Genomic DNA, 14,907 nt, shown 5'->3' with positions numbered 1-14,907 from the left:
CCACCAGTTTCTGTCACGTGTAGCGTCGCATCAATTAAAAATAAATTAAATTTCATGCAAAGAGCCTAACTTAAAAATCCCAGCAAACAACAACAGAACCTTTCCACTAATGATTTTCAGTCATCAGAAGTGGAGAGAGACTCAGACAGCAGACAGCATGGTCCCAGCATGCTTTTTGCCTTTTTTTTTGTTTGCACAGTAGCTGTCAGTTGCAGCCCTGCAGGTAGTAGAACCCAGTGGGAAGAGGGGCGGGACAGAGCAATGCTGCCTGAACTGACAGCAAATTTAAATTACTGAGCTTTCTTTTGCTTTTTTTCTTTCTTTGCGTGCCCTTTCTTTTTTTCTTTTTTCCCTTTTTTTTTTTTTTGGTATTTTTCTACTCTGCGACAAACTGAAAAGATTCGAGCACACGCTAATTTAACAACCCTGCTTCGTCGTCTTCTTTTTTTTCCCTCTTCTGCTTCCAGGATAATTAAAAAGAGAAACCTGTAAAGGCAACGTTCCTTTAAGCAAGTTGGTGCTGTAACGTGCTGGTAAGATGAATTTAATTTAATTTTTTTTCCTCTCCTTATCCTTTCTTCTCCTTTTTTGGAGCTGAAAGCTTTTGTATATCTAACGCAGTCATAAGTGTGGTTCCCCTGCTGTGGAGGGTTAGGATGTAATGAAAAGGTGTAACTGCTTGATATGTGACCTTCTCCTATTACTTAAAATGGGTAATAACAGCTTTCGTGTCTGTCCTCATGATGCTTTTCTCTCTGTGAATTGATTATTTGCTCAACAGAAGTGATGCTGTGATTGTCGCACTATGACAATGAGGACTTGATTGTTTTTTGGTTACTGTTCCATGCTCCTATCACAACAGATACTTGAGTTGGGGGGTTTGTGTGTGTGATTTTTTTTTTTCCCTCTGAATGTTGCCTGAAGCACTGATACGACAGGGGGGTGGAGATGGGGGTGGAGGAGATGGTCTTGGGTATCACCGTGCCTGTTCAGTTGTTTATTAGGCAGAGAAGTGGAACACTGAAACTTTTTAAAATAATAAATAAATATTGTTCCACTTCCCTCAAGCAGGGTCAGCGTGTCCAGGATTTATTGTTGTCCAGTGCTGGGTAAAGTTCTTGCTGTCCCTTGCATTGCTCTTCTGGAGAAGGGGGGAAGGGATGTTCCACTTCATACCTTGTCATAGCTTTCTAGTAGCTAATTGCAAGAAGCTGACAAACTTTGAGATGGAATATCAAGAGTTGCTTTTGTAAAGAATGAGTTTGTTGCTGTGGATCATTTCCTATGAATACAAGCCTACCAGATACACTCAGATCTGTATCATACATGTTGCAATTCCTGCCTTGCAAGTCCCCTGATTTCTAAGGTCTCCTTTCTAGTCTTTTTCTGATACTAATATTTTATCATTTTATTTTTTTTTAGCAAATGAGATGTGTTTTGATTTTCCTTTGTGTTTACCCCTATACAACTTACAAGATGACATGCTTTCTTCAGGTTTTCTGAATCTAATTCTGCCAAGTATTAAATGCTACAAACCTACTGAAATCAACAGGAAGGCTGAGCTTGTCCTGTATTTAAGAGGAAACTGCTGAATACTGGCAGGACTGGACCTTATCACTGCTGAACTCGCTCTCTTTTTCTAACTGCAATTAGTTCTTCTTGCAATTAAGACTGGATTATGTAGCTTTTACTGTAGTATACAATCAACACTACTCTTACAATTAGTTGTTCACAGGTTTGTGGTCATGCTGATGAAAACTTTTTGAGCATAGGATGGGAATTTATAGAGAAATTGAATGGAGTTAGACAACCAGTGTGATTCAGTCCTCTCACTCCTTGAGAGCTTTTTGCCTTATTTTATTTTAAAGATGGTGTGAAATTAACAATCTGCAGATTAATACATCAGACTTTCCAGACTCTAGGGTCTGTTTTGCTTCATGCATAGTGTGTTGCATGAGAGAAGTTGTGCAAGGAGAGCAGAGATGACGAGCAGTCGGATTTAACACAGAGTCCGTTTCGTGTACCTTGAGGAAAGGAGAGGATGTGCCAATGCCATATGGAAAATCACATGCTTTCACAACTTTGTGAGGGCAGAGGGTTAAGGGTGCTGCACTTGTAGAAATTCTCCCTATTTAAGCCTCAGTTTCAAGCACTGTGATACTTTTTTGAAGGTTTACTTCACTTGTGCAGAAAATGTTGGTGTCTTGTGAAATGAGGTCATTGCTCCCACATCTTGCTTTTGCCCTGACAACTTGCCTTCCCCCACCCCAACACCAAGGTCTGCAAGGCCCAGAAAATTAGGCTTTGTCTCTTGTAATCCTGAACTCCCATCCATTTATAACCAGAGAAGAAAAGGGTTGAATTCAGGGTTCTTGTTATGGAAATAAGTTTTTATTCACTCAGTATCAACTGACAGTTAGAAGCGTATCTGAGGTAATATGAATAAACTGTAGGCTGTTGTCGGTAAATTATGCTGCTATAGTCTCACATTCTCTTAGAAACAGTGTTTTTACAATGCTCAAGTGCCCTAATAGGGTGAAACAACCACCAATACTCTCATCTGAACTTCCTAATCATCCAAAGTCATGAGAAGTCCACGGTGTTTGGTTCCCACTGACCATGGTGGGTATCTCAGCAATGGGTGAGGCCGCAGAGAGGGAGAGCGTGGATACAGCCAGTGGTCTTTGGTCACAGAGGTGATGTCAGAGTTACTGTTATGAGGCAATAGGGAAAAGGTACAGCCAAGTTTAGATGCTGAGTTTGGTGGCAAGAATTTGTTCCTAAAGTATAAAACAGCCAGTATCTGTACTACCAAAAAAAAAGCCAACAAAAAACCCAAACCAAAACAAAACAAAAACAAAAAAACCCCAGCACCTACACTATTCTACCAGTCCATAACCTCTTTGAAGTTAGTCTTTAAACATATTTATTTTTAATTAATCTGTGCACTTTAAATTGCTGTTGGCTTCTAGCAATACTGTCTTCTATTCAATGCTTGAAAATTTCTAGTTGAATGCAACTGCTTTCATTGTAACACACAAAAAAAAAAACAAGCCAGAAAACTTGCTGTAATTTCCTGTCAGTAACAGAGAAATAAGAAAACACTAGGCTAATAAAAATGATAATCTGAGTTTACAACTGTTAACAAGATTCCTGAATAGAAATGGTGCTATTATGCACAAAGAATTTCTATCATCACTAGAGGAATGTAGTATAAAATTATGAGTTTTATTATTAGGGTCCTGTCAACCAATCAGAAATCAGCCATTATCTTACTTGTTAAATATCCTAAGTTTTGGCATCTTCCCTCCCCTCCTATTAATAAAATATTAAATAAATTTTATGATTAGAAACTTTGACAACAAAACTATGAGATTCCTTTATGTGAAAAAGCTGGCATAATTCTGTATTTCTTCTGCATCTCTAACGTTCCATATGAAGTCACTGCAAGTCTGAGTTGCACACAGCAGGTAAAATTAGGGTAAATCACAGACTTGCCATGGGCAATAATGATGGGATTTCATCAGTTGATTTCTCCTGGGAGAAGCCAAATTCCAAGATTTTTTTCAGGACTCTGAAAGAGTACTAAAGAATATGTCATAGCATCTTTTTCCTGAATGGGATTATTTACTAGAATTACATTTCTGGTCAGGTGAGTTCAAATATCATAGGGTCATGGCAAAATTCTTAGATTTTAACCTCTGAGGATTATTTATTTTCATTCTAGTAATAAAAGGCTCTTAAATTTCTCTTCTAACTGGAAATTATTTATGGCATTATAAGAGACTTGCCATGTTTCCATTTCATTTAACACATTAGCTATGGTCTTCCTTCAGCAGGATCCACTCTTGAAGCTCTGCATCACCAAATGAAGCAAGAACATTGTACATGGGCTCAGAGTGACCCCAAGACTCAGATCCTCCCCCACTATCTGATGGATAACATACTGGGCCAACACTTGCCACAACACACTTCCACAAGCCTGGAAGCCAATCACATGTTCTTCATCACCTTGTCATGTGCATGTGGTCCATTGCAGGCTCCTTGGGGCTTCTAACTCAGTGTAGGGTACAGAAAACTCCAAAAATAATTTAATACTTCCTAATTGCTCTCATCACTCCAAAGGCAGTAGAGTGCAGAGTTTATCAGATCACTAGACATCAATTAAGAACATAAATAAATAATTTATCTATTAATGTAAAGGGTAAAATATTAGCAAGAAGGAAACAAAGTGAAAAGGGAATTAGAGGCCCAGAGTGCTCAGTTCTAGACTATTATCATCACCCAAAATCTTTCTTGTTTGTTTTATGTGTCCCATGGCTTGTGGGTACTTGATAACACCTCCTGCCCTAAGGCTGATGTGCTCTGAGAGTTCTTGGAGCCACATCTTTCTTACTCACACTGTTAAAGATATGTATTGTCACCTTTCTTAGGGGTGGAAACAAAGTGGGAGCAACCCAAAACCTCTGCATATGGATTTTCTTTAATTTGCTTTTTCAACCTGGAACCTTCAACTGCTCCTGTATTATCCATATAGGTGTTCTCTGTTCATGGCATTTGGGCACAAGGGGTAGAATTCATCTTATCCAAATTAAAATACTTATGGTGTAGACACTTACATCTGAGCAAACCACCTCTGGCTGTCATTACAGTCAGAGAAACCAAGCAGGTGCTTTCAGGGTGTGACTTATCTGACCTATTTTAAATATCCATTTTCTTTCAATCCCACTGAAGAAGTCTGCATTCAAAACTCGGATCATTTAATCGCCTCTCCTCCTCAAATTTTCTTAATTGACCATATTGCTGATTTCCTAAATTTAGACATCTCTTGCAACTACATCATGAAGACAGAGGACTTAAAACTCTTGTAAATTACATGCCTTGAAAAAAAGTTATAGTACTATTGACTTACCAAGCCTCATATGCCTGGCAGTGGGCTTAAAACAAGGCTAATCCTAGGAGAGTTAGGACTGCATTCCATAGACACACACATATATCACTGACATAATGTCACTCACATATATCATTAGTCCTCCAGGGCTGCTGGGGGGAAGCTGTCACAAGTGCATTCCAGGCAATGTGTTTAACGTCCAATTAATCTTGTTCCTCACGGTTAATTTTATTAGGCTGAACTGATCTAGTGAAAGGAGGTGCTGTGATTGGTTCATTTGTTCTGCTTAGCAGGCCACTGGCATTTAAAAGTTACACTGCGACACTTTAAAAAATATAAAATTCAGGAAATTCCATGAGTATGAAGTCTACCTAATTTATAATGAATTGATGCTCCTGATGTAAATTCCCTTATCCAGAGAAAGCTATGAGCATTTGAAATCTTTCAGACAGACAATTTGACTTCCTAGTTTTTTACAGCTAAACCTGCATTTATGGTGCTGAAAGTATATGCTGCCGAGAGTTCCCTGTCTCCCAAATGTTACAATATACTTCACTTCTGCATCTCACCTGTCCACTTGTGGAGGAACTAATTGTGTCCTCTCGGCCCTGTACTTGGCCCCAGACTTTTGTTTTCATGCCCAAGTACACAGTATGTGGCGTGTAGGGTTGTAGGTGTTGCTGATGGGCTCACAGCCCACTTGAACTGAGGATTGAAAGCAGCAGAGGGAACCAGACTCAGAGAAGCTTTATACACAAGGTCTAAAGGAAGTGATACCTAAAGATGACCATAACCAGCATCCCAGCCAGGTTTATATCCAAGGAAAATCTGATTAATTTAAAAAGCAAATGTGTCAGTACATAATTAATATTTATATATATATAAATACACAGTATGACTGTTGAACAAATAAGACCACACTAGATAGATAAGACAGTCAGCAATATAGATCAGACAGTCAGCAATATGAACACACTCTACATCAGACAAACATGGTCTCCCTTAGGATTCATTTCTCTCTTCACTTAGGTAACATTCCGCATCCTGAAGATTAAGTGTAGGTTTGGTTTAAGTCAAAGAAATTGGATTTTACCATTCCTTTAAGCATAAAATGTTTTTGATCATCCCCTCAGCTGATGATCCACTTCACAATATGGTTTGGTGGGCACAGTAATATTCAGTCAAAGAAGCTGTGACTTGGTGATCTTGATTTCCAACATGAATGATTCTATGATCATCAGACATTATTGAGGTAGCACTATTCTGAACCTGGGTTCTGCAATGTTTTGCAGAAATATTCTTTATTCAAACAAGGAGAATATCTGGATTTGGCAGCATGCAGACAATGTGTTTCTACACAATAGAACTGCTCACCTAATAAAGGAGCTCTGAACACAGGATTCGGTCTCTCACATATTTGCTGTTTTCAGAGATTAATGTATAAGCACTGTGCAAGCCACTGACACACTGAGCAATCCAAATGGCCCTGTGCCTGCATCTTGGATAACAAGAGACAGAAGTATAGATTAAAAGTGGCTCTTAATCAATCTGATGCAGTCAATGTTTTCCATAGGCACTCCATTAATAAGCAGCTTCCAGCTCTACTAACATCTTTCTTTTTCTGTACCATAAGTCCCATGCAATTATGAAGGACATATGCATACTAAATGAAGCTTTTGTGCTTGAATGAAGAGCAAAGGCTGCCTCCCCAGTGTCACAAAATGAGAGAGACCACATTCACAGGACATTAAAGGCTGGGTACTCTTGCTGAACAGGTTTACACATTTAAGCTGTGATCCTGCCAGGACTTACACACATGCTTAACCTTACACACTGCAAATGAAATCCTGGGCCTCTCAAAATCAATGACAAAAGTCCACTGACTTCAAAGGGCTACTCTCTGAATAGCCTTTTTAGCGTCAGTGCAGCCACACAGCGTGCAGAAGCAGGTGAGCTGATCTCCCCAACCTTGCATGCTTGCGTGAAGTCTTAAGAGATTGAGTGAGCTGCTAAGTGTATCTTTCAAAACACTTCTGTGGCACAACAAACTATAAGCATTCAAAGATGTTTTCCTGTTTGATCTGTGCTCTTCAGGAGTTTTGTCCAAACCCTGTGGTAAAATCTCATTAAGAAATCTGTGAGCAATCCATAATCCAGTCCTCTCCCTGGCTAGTGTCGCATTCTGAGCAGGTTGTTTCCTTTATTTTCCATACAATCCAGTCTCTGGAGTGAGGTGATTATGCTGGAATCACATCTTTCTCTTTTAAAGAAAAAAAATCTATAACTCATATGATTTTATAGGAAATCTGGGAAATATCTGCTGAAATGACTTAGAGGTCAGAAAACACCAAAAAAAATTAAAAAACAACAACAAACTAGTGTATGAATTTGTGCAGGATTTACCTGATGGTTTTCGTTTGAGATCCTCTCTTGCAAAATCTCCTGTTTCAGGAAATGCTGGAGACCAGAAACTCAGTCCTGGCTCTGTCTCAGTGTATAAAACTGTCCTCTGACAGTGGTAACCCTCAGACTTACTGTGGAGTCCTGAGGAGTTTCATAAGGAGTTGGGGAAAGTAAAAAGTGGTATTAGTCCCATTTTTTAGCGTAGATCCCTTACCAAAGCAGATTGAGATCCAATGGTTCTGCACAGAGCCTCTGGCTCTGCAATGTGCTCCCAACCCACAGGGTGCCTGAGATGCTGGAGCTGGGGGTCTGTGGCAGCCCTGAGTAACACCAAGGGGTCTCAGTTCCAGCAGCAAAGCTCATGCTGGTAACTGCAGATCTCATGAGAGAACCAGCCAACGACTGGTGTGGATACACCACTGCAACTCTCACGTGCCAGGGACTAAGAAAGTTTTGGCTACCATCTCCCTAGGCCTGCAAAAACATTTGTGAGGACAATGTGTGAACTGTAACAAAAAGAAAGGGTTTAGAAAAAGACATTTATAAAGTTTCACATCCTATGCATTAGGATAAGCCTCTGTTAGCATTTGTGTAAGACAAATTACTGCTTCTCCCCTAAACTGGTGGCAGTCATTTGAAGTGTAAGCTGGGAGAGCCCAGTGAAGCTTTTTTTTTCTATTTCAGCATTTTCCTCTGACATGTTTCATTGCTCTAGCAGCAGAAAAAAATCCCCAGAATTTACTCTCTTTTTTGGCTTTTACTGTAAAGGTATTTTAATTTTATCTTCATCGTGCTCCTGTACTAATGGGCTTTACATATTTCCAGCAAAGTCCTGTGTGAAATTCTTAACCATAGAGATTACAGAAATTTACTGCTTCACTGGCATGGTCAAGTTGCCACAAAATTGCATTTGTTAGTGTAGCTGTGAAAACACATGGCACCTGCCATCTCTGAGCATAAGGATTTTAAACATGGCTTGGAAGAATTTAAGAATGTCTATAAAATGGGGCTTGGCCATGTCGGTTTAGCTTTAGGAAGGAAACTGTGCTATAAAATCCTCACCCATAATTGGACACAAGTGACAGCTTTACTTAACTAGTGTTCACAAATGAATGAGCAATGAAAATGCTCTGCCTTTCTTACCCCAGAAGAATGACCACGGCAGATGTTAACACCGTTGAGAACAGCTTTATTGTAACTACAGGTGAGACAAATGGGAGATTTATTAGTCTGGGCATTGAGGGAAGGGGAGGCAGAGGAAGAGTCATATTCAGGTCTGTTCCAAAGAAATGCAATGTACATTCCCACATTGCATGGCACACACAGTGCACTATAGCTGAGGCTAGTCTGTGTCTATGAATTCATGAGCATGCCTGCTTTTCTGTTTATTATTTAGGTTCCCAATACCCAGAATCACAAATTGTACATGATTCTGCTGTTTATTTCTTCGTGTCCTATCCTGTACCCGTTTAAGCTGACAGCAAATCTCTAACTTCACTGATAATACGATGTAATCAATGACTCAAAGTCTGGGAACTCAGTGACCTGTGAAAGCGTAAACAAGAGGCAACGTTGTTTCTCTGCTGAAAGTCCTGAGACAAGGCTTGGTCCAGCGTCTGCTGGATCCTTTCTGTTCATTTTAATGAGCTTACAAATGGTCTCTAACATAATGTGCATTCAACAGAAATCAGCATTGCTTTTTCAGGCACTGATCCAGTTATGCCCTTAATTATGTGCTTAAGATTATGGTATGAGAATAGTCCCATGGAAGCCACTGCAACCCAAGAAGTGTTTTAAGCTCAGTGAGTAAGAAAATATTTTGTTGCTGAAGTATCATCATGTTTTTAATGCCTCTGACAAGCCAACTAACAAGTACAGTTTCTGGAAATCCAACACCTTTGATGATATTCAGATTTGTACGAATTTTTTCAGCTGCTTTATACTTCTTTATGGCCAGATATAGAAAAACATTTTACTGCAGTTGTGACATGAATCGGAATACTTGCAGCTTGAAACTCAAAGCTCTCTCCCCTTTTAGATTCAGGGTACACTCACACATGGTGTTGCTGCCTGTTGTCAGTCCCATTTCCAAGTAGAATATTTTTATATTTACAAAAAGCTGTAGTATAAGCAGGAAAATATTCTTCTCTGTATTGAAAGTAAGTTCTGCTGGTTCTCACCAAACTCTTTAACCAGACGCTTTCTTAGAAGAGCTGCTTAAAGGCAGTTTGAGCTTTTGTACCATGTGGAGCACATTGTTTAACTGTTCGCTTCAGCCCATCCCATTTCACTAGAGGGTACTGCATTTCTGTATTCTCTTGCTTTCATGCAACCTGTGACATTCACCAGGATTTTTTCAGGTAATGCTGTTCACAGCAAACACAGCCTATGGTGTTTCCAAAAGTTTCCTGCTGTCAGAAGCATGAGGGCCAAATTGAAAATATTGGTTTGGGAGAATGTAATCTTTTCAGTACAGACTTTGGTCAGCATGGTTGTGTTCAGTGTAAGTGCCCAATAGTAATGATGTCCAGGCATATGGCCAAATGCTAAAACTGCCCCCAGAGTGAATGTACTCACACTCTGTGAGAGAAGCAGTAAAGTATTCCCGTTTTCTGGCCAGCAGCATCTGAAAGCACAGCTCCCCATGAGGATAACTTTTGCCAGGAGTATGAATAAGCTGCACTGAGGCTATGCCTTATGGCAACTGCTTCATGAGGGATGGCTAAGTAACTCATAAATAAGCAGTCTCTGTTGCCCCTCAATTCCTGTATCCAACTTCAGAAGGTACTTATGTAGGTCCAAGTATAAAGGCCTGCACAGTGGCCTCAGTGGACTTTGAGAAGAGCCAAAACAGAGGTGGCTACTTTCCATCTCCTGCTCCTTCGGCTGGCCATAATTTTTCTGGCATGCACAAATATACAGAGCCTAGAAGGATTTGGCTTCTATTCTTCAGCTCATATTCATCATGTGGGTTGCTCCAGTGATGAAGCCAGGAGCTCCTGTTATGGTAGGATAAAGACTGTACCACAGCTGAAATCTTTATTAATAAATGAATTATGAATAAAGGAAAAATAGCCACACTTTAACAAACCCAGAAACTATCTTGTTTTGGGCACACAAGTGTACTTATACCCACATCAGAACTACATTTAAATGTAGGGTTTAGTTACATTTGCACTCATTTCAGTTTTTTTGTATCTTGAGAACAACTTCAGTTCCATTCACATAAGTCTGCCAGACCTTCTGCTGATATAAATCAGAGTGATCCCTTGAAGTCTGTTGAGCATCTGCCCCAGAATGGCAAATAATAGTCTCTAAAGCATGACTAATCTTTAAGGATGACAGAAGTTACTGATCCAACATGTACAATTTTTAGCATCACACTGACAAAATTATTTCAGCCAGGAATTCCTACACTAAGGATAACCATTTTCTGTAAGGCTGTAGTATAGGTCAACTGTATCCTTGCATCAAAACATCCTGTCTTGTTTTAGAGGTTTCAAACTAGCTTATATACATGGGTAGTTCAAAGTTTTATACAGACAGGTAGTAAGAGATATGATAAAGGATGTGAGCATTAGACATCTGAAGGGTTCTATATTGTACCTACCCAGTTCTAGCTGCTAGCATACAATGATCCAGTTGCTGCTTCTTTGTAGTAGAATTGAAAATTCTGATTTCAAATAAGCCAATAAAGTGATTTTCTGGAAGGCAATAATCTGTCCTTGTACTCCTTTTCTTCAGATACATTTTTCTTGCCTTTCAGGACATTTCATAATTTACTGCACAGATAACCACCTTTTGCAAAAAATGGAAATACCACCATCAATGTGTTTATCTAATCAAAAACTGTATATCTTAGAGTAAGGATAATCAACCTCTTCTGTATGTGAGGAAAATCTGAGCACCATAAACCAGAAAAATGTTGTTATAGTTTAATTTTCTTTATGTTTTTCTCTCATCAGTAAAAGAATATGCTTTTGTGATGTAGCTACGTATCTTTGGTTGAATATAAGAGTGAGCCTACAGAAGAAATTCTTTTTTCTGTTATTTCCAATCAACTTCATACCTCAAACTATTAAAAACCCCTGGCAAGTCTTTCTCCTGAAGTGTGATTCACAAATTGTATGAATTAGTCTTCAAAGATTTTATTAAAATAAAAATGGAAATCTATGACCCTTAGTAGTGGTTTATCTTATACAAATGTATTTCCGTGAGTAACTTTCACAAAATACATCAGGATAGAACAAATGTCATTGAAACAGAACAAGAAACACTTCAAAAGGAACTAATTCTAACGTGCTGCAAAACTAGTTTGGGGAACATCTTGACTCAAAAGATGCTCTATGCCTCCAAGTTTCTTTATGCAGCTTCATTCTTTGTCTTAAAATTAATTTTCCAGAGCAAGAAAACTTGTTCTTAGGCAGGTAATGAAATTGATTTTGAAAGTTCTGATGAGAGTGGTTCATGTTATTTCATGGTCAATACTTGTGGACCTCTATGGTTCTGTCAGTACTATGAAGAGAACAGTCAAGGACCACTCTGTAGCCACATGTGCTATTGCTGGGGTGCAAATCATACTCATCTGCACACACTCCCTGCAGACCAGGCAGAACTGTCAGCCTCCAACCTTTCTCTGGCACCTGCTGTCCCTCAACCCAAGCTTGAGTTTTCTGGGGAGTGTTATTTGGCACCACCCAAAGTTCTGGAAAGAACCAGACTATCAACCAAAGCTCTTTGAAGGCTCAGGCAATAGTGCCTAAGCCATATCCCTGGTCTTCTTTTATTAATATAGACATAACTAATAGAAACACAGAACAAAAGGACACTCCTCCCCAGAGTACTCACAGTCTCTGATTTGAACTTCAGCCACATGCAAACCTGAAAAGATGAGGTGGGAATAATTGCTAGCAGGTGTCTGTACACATCATATAGGATGTTTCCAAACAAAAAGGTATATCCCTAACCTGAGCCATAAAAATTTCAAGTGTTGATATATCTACAGAACATCCATGAACCAGGAAGTTTAGGAAGATGAAAAAGCACTCTAAGCTATGTTTACTTTTACAGCCTGTCCTAGGCATCCACTGTGGACCACTGATGGACACAGAACACTGATCTAATGTGGTGCAACTCTGGTGCACCCCTGGTGAAGAATCCTCCTGCTACCTGAAGTGGTATAGGCAGAGGCAGGAATTGTGCCTTCCTTAGAGGAAAGAAAGCTGGCTGTTGCCACTGAGCTGTTGAGAACTGGTGAGGGCTGCTGGAGTGGAGCTGGCTTTCAGACCAAGCACGTCCATCCAAATAAACACACCAGGTACTCATCAATATGCCCTTGTCCAGGAGCAAATTGGACTCTGAACAAGCATCCAAAGATAGAAAAGTGTAAATATACTGATGCAGTCCCTTTGGAAAAGTCAGATGCATATATTTACTAGAGCAAGAGAGGGTGAGGGAGTGAGGGTTGTGTTATTCTACTTACCTAAAATGTTAGTTTTGATAATATTTCTAATTGAGCCTTGATATTTCACTACTTCCTGTATTTTCCAAAATTGTTATTAACAAATAAACAGATCTTTCTTAGTTGTCTCTGAAACAATAATGGCAGAGGTTTTATTGCATATGCAGGAATTCCAAATTAGGTGGAAATTGCTCCTGGCAATCAAGTAGTGGCTTCATGCAGGCACATCTACTAATAATGATACTTCTTTTGGTATGTGTTGTGCAAGCAGCTATGGCAGGAGATATTCCATTCCTGGTTATATTAAATGAACTCTACAGACTACCAGTAAGTGTTATGTCAGTGGAAAATAAAAACAAAATATGCATATAATAGGATGATGTGAAAATGCACATAGAGGGACACACCACTGTGTTTTCCTTGTGCAGAGTTTTGGCAGGCTTCCCAAACTGGCCAGTTTAGAATTAACAGGGTCAAAAGAGAAGTCCCAAAATTTAAAATAAATTGGATTTATCAATACCAGAGTCCTCTGAGGTGAGGTAAGTCCTCTTTTCACAGGATAGATAAGTCTTCTCTGAATATTTCCCCAGACAGATTCTCTTCCGCACATCTCCTTGCCAACTGGAACCTTTTGATCTCAACATCCTCAGTGCCAAATTCTTTAATGGTGTAAATGAGTGAAACTCCACCTAAGGCAGTGGAGCAGATCCTATTTGCACCTGCAGAGAACTTGGCTTTGATTCCGTAGCCAAGGAGAGATTAAAACCATTGGTTCTAGTAGATTTGCTAGCCTGTAAAAGTGCTCCTCATCTCCAGTTGCAGATAGCTCTGTTATCCAGTCCAAATGTGAGAAGGGAAAGCAGCAGAAAATGCTCTTGAGGGGGTGAATCCTGAAGAGGGAGGGCAACACACCAGAGGATTTAACAGGATTTTGTGATCTCTGTCATATGGTTGAAGATACATTATCATCATTTTGATTCTGATCTCTTCACTTGCTCTCTGTGCAGCTTTTTCCCAGATCTTCTAATATGAATCACTTATTCCAGATTGCTCTTTGAAGAAGGCATCCAGTGATACATCAGAGATTAAATGAGTCACTCATGATGAATTGTGCTTCATGGCTTTATATACCACAGAAAATTATGCATTTTACACTACCTTGTAAAATAACCATTTATCTAAGTAAACATATTGACTCCTTTTAGGTTCATATGAAAACTATCCTGGGTTGTGAATCTTAATTTAGCAAGCTCTTGACAGGCAGGAAAAAAGACAGCTAACAATGATGGAGAAGAATCAGTTACTTAAATGTCAATAGAGAGAGGTTAAAAAATGAGCTCCAAGTAACAGATCAATTTGTTCTCTAGTGTCCAGTCAGAGATACAGACTTGGCAACTTCCACTACCTTTTCCTCTCTCCCTTTAGAATATTTGGTAAGTGGTGCAGTTATCCTGATATGGTGTCAATTCCAACATGACAACAGCACATGCTGGAGAAAGAAATTAGGCCAAGTGGTTAGAACAAAGAGAAATGGTTGAGTGACATTTTCCAAAAATTCTACATCTTATCTTTCCACACTTACTGTAGGTACCAAAGCAAGGTATCTCTTCTCCAAGCAGCAAAGTTTGCACATCTGTCATATGGAAATTATACTTCTGATCCAGGTTCTCCATGGGGCAATTCTATGTGGGTCATAGTAACATTTGGACATCTAACATTGGTAAAATTGAATCTACATAAATGTGCCCCAATTCCTCTTCTGAATTGAAAGGCATAAGAATTGTGAAAGAATACAGTTTAAGAATGGATGTATAACAGCCTCATCCCAGGCCCTTTGGAAAGCTCTATATTTGTCTGTCTAGTGGGCAGGAGTACAGGTCAGGACTCATGGAGTCTTGCTCAGTTTTCAACAACAGGTTAAATTTTCTTGTATCTAACCATTTCGACTTATTATCTCAGATTGCATTTAATTGGTGTGCCTGCCTGATTTTTGTACTCTCCACATCCTTTTCCTGCTAAGTATTTACACCCCTCTCACTCACAATAGGGTCTGAGATGCTGAGTGCATCATTGACTTCAACCAGCTTTGGATCAGACCTGTAATCATCACAAGCCTCTGACTAGCTGGCTCTAAGTATTTAGGATGAATCAT

General features: G+C 39.4%; 1 protein-coding gene across 1 annotated transcript in view; it reads left to right on the top strand.

Annotated features, from left to right (window-relative positions):
• The first annotated feature begins 501 nt into the window (after window positions 1–501).
• The window catches only part of CELF2 (CUGBP Elav-like family member 2), a 553,335-nt gene continuing 538,929 nt past the window's right edge, over window positions 502–14,907 (top strand). Inside the window, exon 1 of the mRNA XM_071552839.1 lies at window positions 502–533. The gene's annotated coding sequence lies outside the window, so the exon portion shown is untranslated. The remainder of the gene's footprint in view (window positions 534–14,907) is intronic.

Source organism: Pithys albifrons, chromosome 3, assembly GCF_047495875.1.
Source record: "Pithys albifrons albifrons isolate INPA30051 chromosome 3, PitAlb_v1, whole genome shotgun sequence".
NCBI classification, from domain to species: Eukaryota; Metazoa; Chordata; class Aves; order Passeriformes; family Thamnophilidae; genus Pithys; species Pithys albifrons.
Note: the sequence above shows the minus strand (reverse complement) of the source record. Positions and strands in the feature narration are given on the sequence as shown.